Below are 11,091 nucleotides of genomic sequence, written 5' to 3'. Positions count from 1 at the left end.
CATGGCCATATACAGGGAGTACCAGGTAATAGCATGGCTACAGTATATACAGGGAGTACCAGGTAATACCATGGCTACAGTATATACAGGGAGTACCAGGTAATACCATGGCCATATACAGGGAGGACCAGGTAATACCATGGCTACAGTATATACAGGGAGTACCAGGTAATACCATGGCTACAGTATGCAGGGAGTACCAGGTAATAGCATGGCTATATCAGGGAGTACCAGGTAATACCATGGCTACAGTTTATACAGGGAATACCAGGTAATAGCATGGCTACAGTATATACAGGGAGTACCAGGTAATACCATGGCTATAGTATATTACGGGAGTACCAGATAATACCATGGCTACAGTATATACAGGGAGTACCAGGTAATACCATGGCTACATTATATACAGAGAGTACCAGGTAATACCATGGCTACAGTATATACAGGGAGTACCAGGTAATAGCATGGCTACAGTATATACAGGGAGTACCAGGTAATACCATTGCTATATACAGGAAGTACCAGGTAATACCATGGCTACAGTATATACAGGGAGTACCAGGTAATAGAATGGCTACAGTATATACAGGGAGTACCAGGTAATACCATTGCTATATACAGGAAGTACCAGGTAATAGCATGGCTACAGTATATACAGGGAGTACCAGGTAATACCATGGCTATATACAGGGAGTACCAGGTAATAGAATGGCTACAGTATATACAGGGAGTACCAGGTAATACCATTGCTATATACAGGAAGTACCAGGTAATACCATGGCTACAGTATATACAGGGAGTACCAGGTATTACCATGGCTACAGTATATACAGGGAATTCCAGGTATTACCATGGCTACAGTATATACAGGGAATTCCAGGTAATACCATGGCTACAGTATATACAGGGAGTACCAGGTAATAGCATGGCTACAGTATATACAGGGAGTACCAGGTAATACCATGGCTATATGCAGGGAGTACCAGGTAATAGCATGGCTACAGTATATACAGGGAATACCAGGTAATAGCATGGCTACAGTATATACAGGGAGTACCAGGTAATACCATGGCTATATACAGGGAGTACCAGGTAACAGCATGGCTACAGTATATACAGGGAATACCAGGTAATACCATGGCTACAGTATATACAGGGAGTACCAGGTATTACCATGGCTACAGTATATACAGGGAGTACCAGGTAATACCATGGCTACAGTATATATAGGGAGTACCAGGTAATACCATGGCTACAGTATATACAGGGAGTACCAGGTAATACCATGGCTATATACAGGGAGTACCAGGTAATAGCATGGCTATATACAGGGAGTACCAGGTAATACCATGGCTATATACAGGGAGTACCAGGTAATACCATGGCTAAAGTATATACAGGGAGTACCAGGTAATACCATGGCTACAGTATATACAGGGAGTACCAGGTAATAGCATGGCTATATACAGGGAGTACCAGGTAATACCATGGCTATATACAGGGAGTACCAGGTAATAGCATGGCTATATACAGGGAGTACCAGGTAATACCATGGCTATATACAGGGAGTACCAGGTAACAGCATGGCTACAGTATATACAGGGAATACCAGGTAATACCATGGCTACAGTATATACAGGGAGTACCAGGTATTACCATGGCTACAGTATATACAGGGAGTACCAGGTAATACCATGGCTACAGTATATATAGGGAGTACCAGGTAATACCATGGCTACAGTATATACAGGGAGTACCAGGTAATACCATGGCTATATACAGGGAGTACCAGGTAATAGCATGGCTATATACAGGGAGTACCAGGTAATACCATGGCTATATACAGGAAGTACCAGGTAATACCATGGCTAAAGTATATACAGGGAGTACCAGGTATTACCATGGCTACAGTATATACAGGGAATTCCAGGTAATACCATGGCTACAGTATATACAGGGAGTACCAGGTAATAGCATGGCCATATACAGGGAGTACCAGGTAATAGCATGGCTACAGTATATACAGGGAGTACCAGGTAATACCATGGCTACAGTATATACAGGGAGTACCAGGTAATACCATGGCCATATACAGGGAGGACCAGGTAATACCATGGCTACAGTATATACAGGGAGTACCAGGTAATACCATGGCTACAGTATATACAGGGAGTACCAGGTAATAGCATGGCTATATACAGGGAGTACCAGGTAATACCATGGCTACAGTTTATACAGGGAATACCAGGTAATAGCATGGCTACAGTATATACAGGGAGTACCAGGTAATACCATGGCTATAGTATATACAGGGAGTACCAGATAATACCATGGCTACAGTATATACAGGGAGTACCAGGTAATACCATGGCTACATTATATACAGAGAGTACCAGGTAATACCATGGCTACAGTATATACAGGGAGTACCAGGTAATAGCATGGCTACAGTATATACAGGGAGTACCAGGTAATACCATTGCTATATACAGGAAGTACCAGGTAATACCATGGCTACAGTATATACAGGGAGTACCAGGTAATAGAATGGCTACAGTATATACAGGGAGTACCAGGTAATACCATTGCTATATACAGGAAGTACCAGGTAATAGCATGGCTACAGTATATACAGGGAGTACCAGGTAATACCATGGCTATATACAGGGAGTACCAGGTAATAGAATGGCTACAGTATATACAGGGAGTACCAGGTAATACCATTGCTATATACAGGAAGTACCAGGTAATACCATGGCTACAGTATATACAGGGAGTACCAGGTATTACCATGGCTACAGTATATACAGGGAATTCCAGGTATTACCATGGCTACAGTATATACAGGGAATTCCAGGTAATACCATGGCTACAGTATATACAGGGAATACCAGGTAATGCCATGGCTACAGTATATACAGTATATACAGGGAGTACCAGGTAATACCATGGCTACATTATATACAGAGAGTACCAGGTAATACCATGGCTACAGTATATACAGGGAGTACCAGGTAATAGCATGGCTACAGTATATACAGGGAGTACCAGGTAATACCATTGCTATATACAGGAAGTACCAGGTAATACCATGGCTACAGTATATACAGGGAGTACCAGGTAATAGAATGGCTACAGTATATACAGGGAGTACCAGGTAATACCATTGCTATATACAGGAAGTACCAGGTAATAGCATGGCTACAGTATATACAGGGAGTACCAGGTAATACCATGGCTATATACAGGGAGTACCAGGTAATAGAATGGCTACAGTATATACAGGGAGTACCAGGTAATACCATTGCTATATACAGGAAGTACCAGGTAATACCATGGCTACAGTATATACAGGGAATACCAGGTAATGCCATGGCTACAGTATATACAGGGAGTACCAGGTAATACCATGGCTACAGTATATACAGTATATACAGGGAATACCAGGTAATGCCATGGCTACAGTATATACAGTATATACAGGGAATACCAGGTAATGCCATGGCTACAGTATATACAGTATATACAGGGAATACCAGGTAATGCCATGGCTACAGTATATACAGTATATACAGGGAATACCAGGTAATGCCATGGCTACAGTATATACAGTATATACAGGGAATACCAGGTAATGCCATGGCTACAGTATATACAGTATATACAGGGAATACCAGGTAATGCCATGGCTACAGTATATACAGTATATACAGGGAATACCAGGTAATGCCATGGCTACAGTATATACAGTATATACAGGGAGTATCCTGAGTTGGGGTTTACGCAGTAAATATTTTTATTTTGTAAAAACCTACCACTACATTGCGTTATTTACGCTCTTAAAACAACCAAACTATTCTTCTATTTTATACTTCTAGTTTTAGATTATGCAAAAAAATTGTAATAGCGACCACCACTAGAAGTAGATTCGCCTCACAGATGCATCACAGGTGCTGGGATCGAGAGACTGAAAAACAGCCATCAGACTGCTAAATAGTCACCACTAGCCGGCTTTTTATCTCCAGGTCATCAGACTGCTAAATAGTTACCACTAGCCGGCTTCTATCTCCAGGCCAGCAGACTGCTAAATAGTCACCACTAGCCAGCCGGCTTCTATCTCCAGGCCATCAGACTCCTAAATAGTCACTACTAGCCGGCTTCTATCTCCAGGCCATCAGACTCCTAAATAGTCACCACTAGCCAGCTTCTATCTCCAGGCCATCAGACTGCTAAATAGTCACCACTAGCCAGCTTCTATCTCCAGGCCATCAGACTCCTAAATAGTCACCACTAGCCAGCTTCTATCTCCAGGCCATCAGACTCCTAAATAGTCCCCACAAGCAGGCCTAAGCGCAATAATTTGCCCTGAATCTGCCCTTAGTCACAGGTGTACCACATGGTACCCTGCACCTTAGAGACTTCTGCCCTATGTACAGTGCCTTGCGAAAGTATTCGGCCCCCTTGAACTTTGCGACCTTTTGCCAGATTTCAGGCTTCAAACATAAAGATATAAAACTGTATTTTTTTGTGAAGAATCAACAACAAGTGGGACACAATCATGAAGTGGAACGACATTTATTGGATATTTCAAACTTTTTTAACAAATCAAAAACTGAAAAATTGGGCGTGCAAAATTATTCAGCCCCTTTACTTTCAGTGCAGCAAACTCTCTCTAGAAGTTCAGTGAGGATCTCTGAATGATCCAATGTTGACCTAAATGACTAATGATGATAAATACAATCCACCTGTGTGTAATCAAGTCTCCGTATAAATGCACCTGCACTGTGATAGTCTCAGAGGTCCGTTAAAAGCGCAGAGAGCATCATGAAGAACAAGGAACACACCAGGCAGGTCCGATATACTGTTGTGAAGAAGTTTAAAGCCGGATTTGGATACAAAAAGATTTCCCAAGCTTTAAACATCCCAAGGAGCACTGTGCAAGCGATAATATTGAAATGGAAGGAGCATCAGACCACTGCAAATCTACCAAGACCTGGCCGTCCCTCTAAACTTTCAGCTCATACAAGGAGAAGACTGATCAGAGATGCAGCCAAGAGGCCCATGATCACTCTGGATGAACTGCAGAGATCTACAGCTGAGGTGGAGACTCTGTCCATAGGACAACAATCAGTCGTATATTGCACAAATCTGGCCTTTATGGAAGAGTGGCAAGAAGAAAGCCATTTCTTAAAGATATCCATAAAAAGTGTCGTTTAAAGTTTGCCACAAGCCACCTGGGAGACACACCAAACATGTGGAAGAAGGTGCTCTGGTCAGATGAAACCAAAATTTAACTTTTTGGCAACAATGCAAAACGTTATGTTTGGCGTAAAAGCAACACAGCTGAACACACCATCCCCACTGTCAAACATGGTGGTGGCAGCATCATGGTTTGGGCCTGCTTTTCTTCAGCAGGGACAGGGAAGATGGTTAAAATTGATGGGAAGATGGATGGAGCCAAATACAGGACCATTCTGGAAGAAAACCTGATGGAGTCTGCAAAAGACCTGAGACTGGGACGGAGATTTGTCTTCCAACAAGACAATGATCCAAAGCATAAAGCAAAATCTACAATGGAATGGTTCAAAAATAAACATATCCAGGTGTTAGAATGGCCAAGTCCAGACCTGAATCCAATCGAGAGTCTGTGGAAAGAACTGAAAACTGCTGTTCACAAATGCTCTCCATCCAACCTCACTGAGCTCGAGCTGTTTTGCAAGGAGGAATGGGAAAAAATGTCAGTCTCTCGATGTGCAAAACTGATAGAGACATACCCCAAGCGACTTACAGCTGTAATCGCAGCAAAATGTGGCGTTACAAAGTATTAACTTAAGGGGCCTGAATAATTTTGCACGCCCAATTTTTCAGTTTTTGATTTGTTAAAAAAGTTTGAAATATCCAATAAATGTCGTTCCACTTCATGATTGTGTCCCACTTGTTGTTGATTCTTCACAAAAAAATACAGTTTTATATCTTTATGTTTGAAGCCTGTAATGTGGCAAAAGGTCGCAAAGTTCAAGGGGGCCAAATACTTTCGCAAGGCACTGTACATAGTCATTGAACACTGGTCACTTTAATCATGTTTACATACTGCTTTACCCATTTCACATGTACTTTCACATAACTAATGCTGTACACACCTTTCCTATTCATATACTCTCCACACTGTCTATACACACATTATATATATATACACACACACACGCACACACACACACGCACGCACGCACGCACACACACACACACACACACACACACACACAGTGCACAGTGCATTCGGAAAGTTTTCACCCTTTGACTTTCAGACCCCTTGATTCAATTGTCCTGAGCACTCTGGAGCAGGTTTTCATCATGGATCTCTCGGTACTTTGCTCCGTTCATCTTTCCCTTGATCCTGACTAATCTCCCAGTCCCAGCCGTTGAAAAACAGCATGATGCTGCCACCACCATGCTTCACCGTAGTGACGGCGCCAGGTTCCCTCCAGACGTGATGCTTGGCAGACCAGAGACTCTTTTTAAAATATTAGCATTTTCTTTTTTTATTGAATATATAAAACATACAATCCACTTGCAGTGAAGCCTCTCAGCCTCTACATCACATTAGTCCTCTAACAGACTCCCATCCAGAGTGACCCACAGGGGCAACCAGGGTCAACGCCCTACTCAAGGGTACGTCAACAGATCTCCCACAAGGTCAAAAACGGGGACCCGAACCAGCTACTCATCAGACACCGGGCTAAGCTCCCAAACGCCAGGCCCACCAGCCCTCCAAGACCCCCCCCCCCCCCACAGTTTCTCAGCTTCCCTCAGTCCATCCCACCCATCTCCGTTGACTACCCTCTTCAGGTGCACCATATATCTTTCAACTATGCTGTGATGTTTAACATGCAATTTGAATCTACCTAATCAAATAGAATCCACAGATTGCGAGTTGAAGATAAATAGTTTTACTAAGAGTATTAGTATATTAGTAATTGACTGACCTGGTCTCTCCAGATCTCCTAACAGTATTATTTCTAGGGTCAATTTTAGATCAATATTATGCATTTTCAGCTATTTCGGAACCTGAGACCAGAAACAGGCTACCTGAAGGCAATACCAAAACAAATAGTCTATTGATTCTGTATCCTCACAACAAAATATGCAGAGCTGCGATGATTGTATGCCCCGAATATTCAACATTTTGTTTGGGGCAAGAATTCTGTATGATAATTTTAGCTGAAAATAAAAAAATCTTGAATCTTGCGTCGTTTTAACTCATACACCCTGTACCATGGAATCGGTACATCAAAAATCTCTTCCCAACTATTTTGCGATCTGTATTACACAGTTGTCAACATCTTGGTCCTCAAATGAAGCTGGTATACTTTCCTATTTATGCTATTTTTATTCCTCTGCCAGTTTTGATCCTTTATATTGGGCAGACAGACCTGTTCACTACCTCCTCTCGCTGCCACCTGCCTCCTCCATTTTTGAGGTAATGGTGTAATCAATTGGTTGTAATCTTGGATTGAGCAGGCCTTCCCTTACAATTCTGATAACTCCATGAAAGACATACCTCTACCATTCCAATTTACAATATAACTTAAAAGCAAAATACCCTTTTTAAACAAATTTTCCATAAATACAGGTATTTTATCAACCAGCACATTTGAGTTCAGCCATAATATTTGTTCTATCTTTTCAGGGGGATGAAATTCAAATTGTAGCCAACTCTGCAATGCTTGTTTGTCACGGTACTGCTGCTCATTCCATTCACCAGCTCTGGAGGTTTACGTCACCAGCCTTCTAGGCGTCACTGAACTGGATCATTACCACCAACCCCGGACTGTCTTGTCTCATTACGCACACCTGGTTCCCATTCCCCCTGATTAGTATGTGTAAGTGTGCCCTCTGTTCCCCGTTGTCCTTGTTTATTATTGTTCCATGTCCGTTGGTCTTGTGAGGACCTGTGCTCTGTTGCATCGGCTTTCGTGTTACCGGGTTAGTGTGCTCTTGTTATTACTGGTCTCGTCCAGTATATTGTTATTACTGGTCTCGTCCAGTGTATTGTTATTACGGGTCTCGTCCAGTGTATTGTTATTACTGGTCTCGTCCAGTGTATTGTTATTACGGGTCTCGTCCAGTGTATTGTTATTACGGGTCTCGTCCAGTGTATTGTTATTACTGGTCTCGTCCAGTGTATTGTTATTACGGGTCTCGTCCAGTGTATTGTTATTACGGGTCTCGTCCAGTGTATTGTTATTACGGGTCTCGTCCAGTGTATTGTTATTACGGGTCTCGTCCAGTGTATTGTTATTACGGGTCTCGTCCAGTGTATTGTTATTACTGGTCTCGTCCAGTGTATTGTTATTACGGGTCTCGTCCAGTGTATTGTTATTATGGGTCTCGTCCAGTATATTGTTATTACGGGTCTCGTCCAGTATATTGTTATTACTGGTCTCGTCCAGTGTATTGTTATTACGGGTCTCGTCCAGTGTATTGTTATTACGGGTCTCGTCCAGTGTATTGTTATTACGGGTCTCGTCCAGTGTATTGTTATTACTGGTCTCGTCCAGTGTATTGTTATTACGGGTCTCGTCCAGTGTATTGTTATTACTGGTCTCGTCCAGTGTATTGTTATTACGGGTCTCGTCCAGTGTATTGTTATTACGGGTCTCGTCCAGTGTATTGTTATTACGGGTCTCGTCCAGTGTATTGTTATTACGGGTCTCGTCCAGTGTATTGTTATTACAGGTCTCGTCCAGTGTATTGTTATTACGGGTCTCGTCCAGTGTATTGTTATTACGGGTCTCGTCCAGTGTATTGTTATTACGGGTCTCGTCCAGTGTATTGTTATTACTGGTCTCGTCCAGTGTATTGTTATTACGGGTCTCGTCCCCATGTATTTATTAGAGGTTAACACCTCGCTCTTTGTTTGGGTTTACAGCCCTGTGTTATATATATACGTGTTTGCTTTGGGCTTCATCCCCGTCATGTCCATGACGTACACTATTTTTGGTAGAGAAATAAAAATCCCTATTTCGTATTCCTGCGCCTGTCTCCTATCATGATACAACGTGACATTGCTGGAAAAAGAGATACTTTCACTTTCAATTAATCGACAATGAAACATGGCAATCTGCACAAAGGCAAAAAGGCAATTTTTAAACAATGGATGAGATTTTCTTAGTACTCTACTTGAGTACCGTTTAGGGTTCAATGAACACTTTTGAAGCTTTTAGAGAGGTTTAGTGCTTTTTGATTTAATAATCTCAACCCACCTAGTTCATATTCATTGGAGAGATAAGCATGCTTGAACTTGTCTAGTTTAGCATCCCAGATAAAGTGAAATATTTTTTGCTCAAATGATTTGAAAAACAAATCATCAGGAGTAGGCAGCGCCATAAGTAAGTGAGTAAACTGAGATATGACTAAGGAGTTAATCAGGGCAATTTTTCCATAAATGGACGGTGTTTACCTCTCCATGGTTACAGATGTAGTTTTTTATTGAAATTCATTGTGTAGAGCTCATTTATATATTTTGTGATATGAATACCAAGTATGTCTACTTCACGTCAGACCATTTTATAGGTAAACTGCAGGGTAATGTAAAAGTTGTATTTTTTAAAGATCCAATACGTAATATTAGGTTTTAGTCCAGAGAGTCCAGAAAAGTTATTTTAATGAGACATTGCAGGGATCTAGCTTGTGGACTTAATATGAAACTTGTGTCATCAGCATACATGGACACCTTTGTTTTTAAGCCTTGGATTTCTATTCCTCTAATGTTATTTGATCTGATTTTAATAGCTAGCATTTCGATGGCCATAACAAATAGATATGGTGACAGCGGACACCCTTGTCTAACTGCTCTTGACAATTCAAAACTCTCTGAGAAGTAGTCGTTATTTGTTATTTTACACCTGGGGTTGCTATACATTACTTTTACCCATTTTATAAGAGAATCACCAAAATTGAAAAAATGCAGGCATTTATAAATAAAATCCAGACTTACTTTATCAAAGGCCTTTTCAAAATCCGCTATAAATACCTGGCCTGGCTTCTTAGATGTTTTTCGATTATTTCTAGTAGTTATTTGTTTATCTCTAATGTATCGTCCATGTAAAAAAAAAAACCTGTCTGATCAAGATGAACAATACTTGGTAAAAACCTTTTAAATTCTGAGTGCTATGGATTTCACTAGTATTTCCGCATCACAACATTGAAGTGTAAGAGGCATCCAGTTGTTTTTGATAGACTGTATGTTTAAATCTGCCATCTGGCTCTTGTTTTAATAATAGTGAAATCAGACCTTCCTGCTGAGTACCCGACAGACTACCATTTCTATAGGAGTAGTTAAAACAAACTAACAATGGAGCTTCGAGAATATCAAAAAAGTCTTGATATACATCTACCAACCGGTATGCCATCAAGCCCTGGGTTTTTTCCAGACTGAAAGTATTTAATAGCATCAAAGTTATTCCACTGTAATTTGGCCTTCGCACAGAGAATTTGGTTTCTCATGGTCATTTAGGTGACTTTTGGCAAACTCCAAGTGGGTTGTCATGTGCCTTTTACTGAGGAGTGGCTTCCGTCTGGCCACTCTACCATAAAGGCCTGATTGGTGGAGTGCTGCAGAGATGGTTGTCCTTCTGGAAGGTTCTCCCATCTCCACAGAGGAACTCTGAGTTCTGTCTGAGTGACCATTGTGTTCTTGGGCACCTCTCTGACCAAGGCATTTCTCCCCCGATTGCTCAGTTTGGCCGGTTGGCCAAAGTCTTGGTTAATCCAAACTTCTTCCATTTAAGAATGATGGAGGCCACTGTATTATTGGGGACCTTCAATGCTGCAAAAAAATGTTGCTACCCTTCCCCAGATCTGTGGCTCAACACATTCCGATTAGTGAAGATGGCGCCGGGGAGTATGACTAGCGTTTTATTGGCTCTTAACCAACCGCGCTGAACATCTAATCAAATGGCTACCCAGACTATTTGCATTACCCCCCCTTCTACACTGCTGGTACACTCTGTTATTATCTATGCATAGTCATTTTAATAACTCTACCTACATGTACATATTACCTCAATTACCTCGACACTGTTGCCCCCG

Source organism: Oncorhynchus clarkii, chromosome 10 (genome assembly GCF_045791955.1).
Source record: "Oncorhynchus clarkii lewisi isolate Uvic-CL-2024 chromosome 10, UVic_Ocla_1.0, whole genome shotgun sequence".
Lineage (NCBI taxonomy): Eukaryota > Metazoa > Chordata > Actinopteri > Salmoniformes > Salmonidae > Oncorhynchus > Oncorhynchus clarkii.
Note: the sequence above shows the minus strand (reverse complement) of the source record.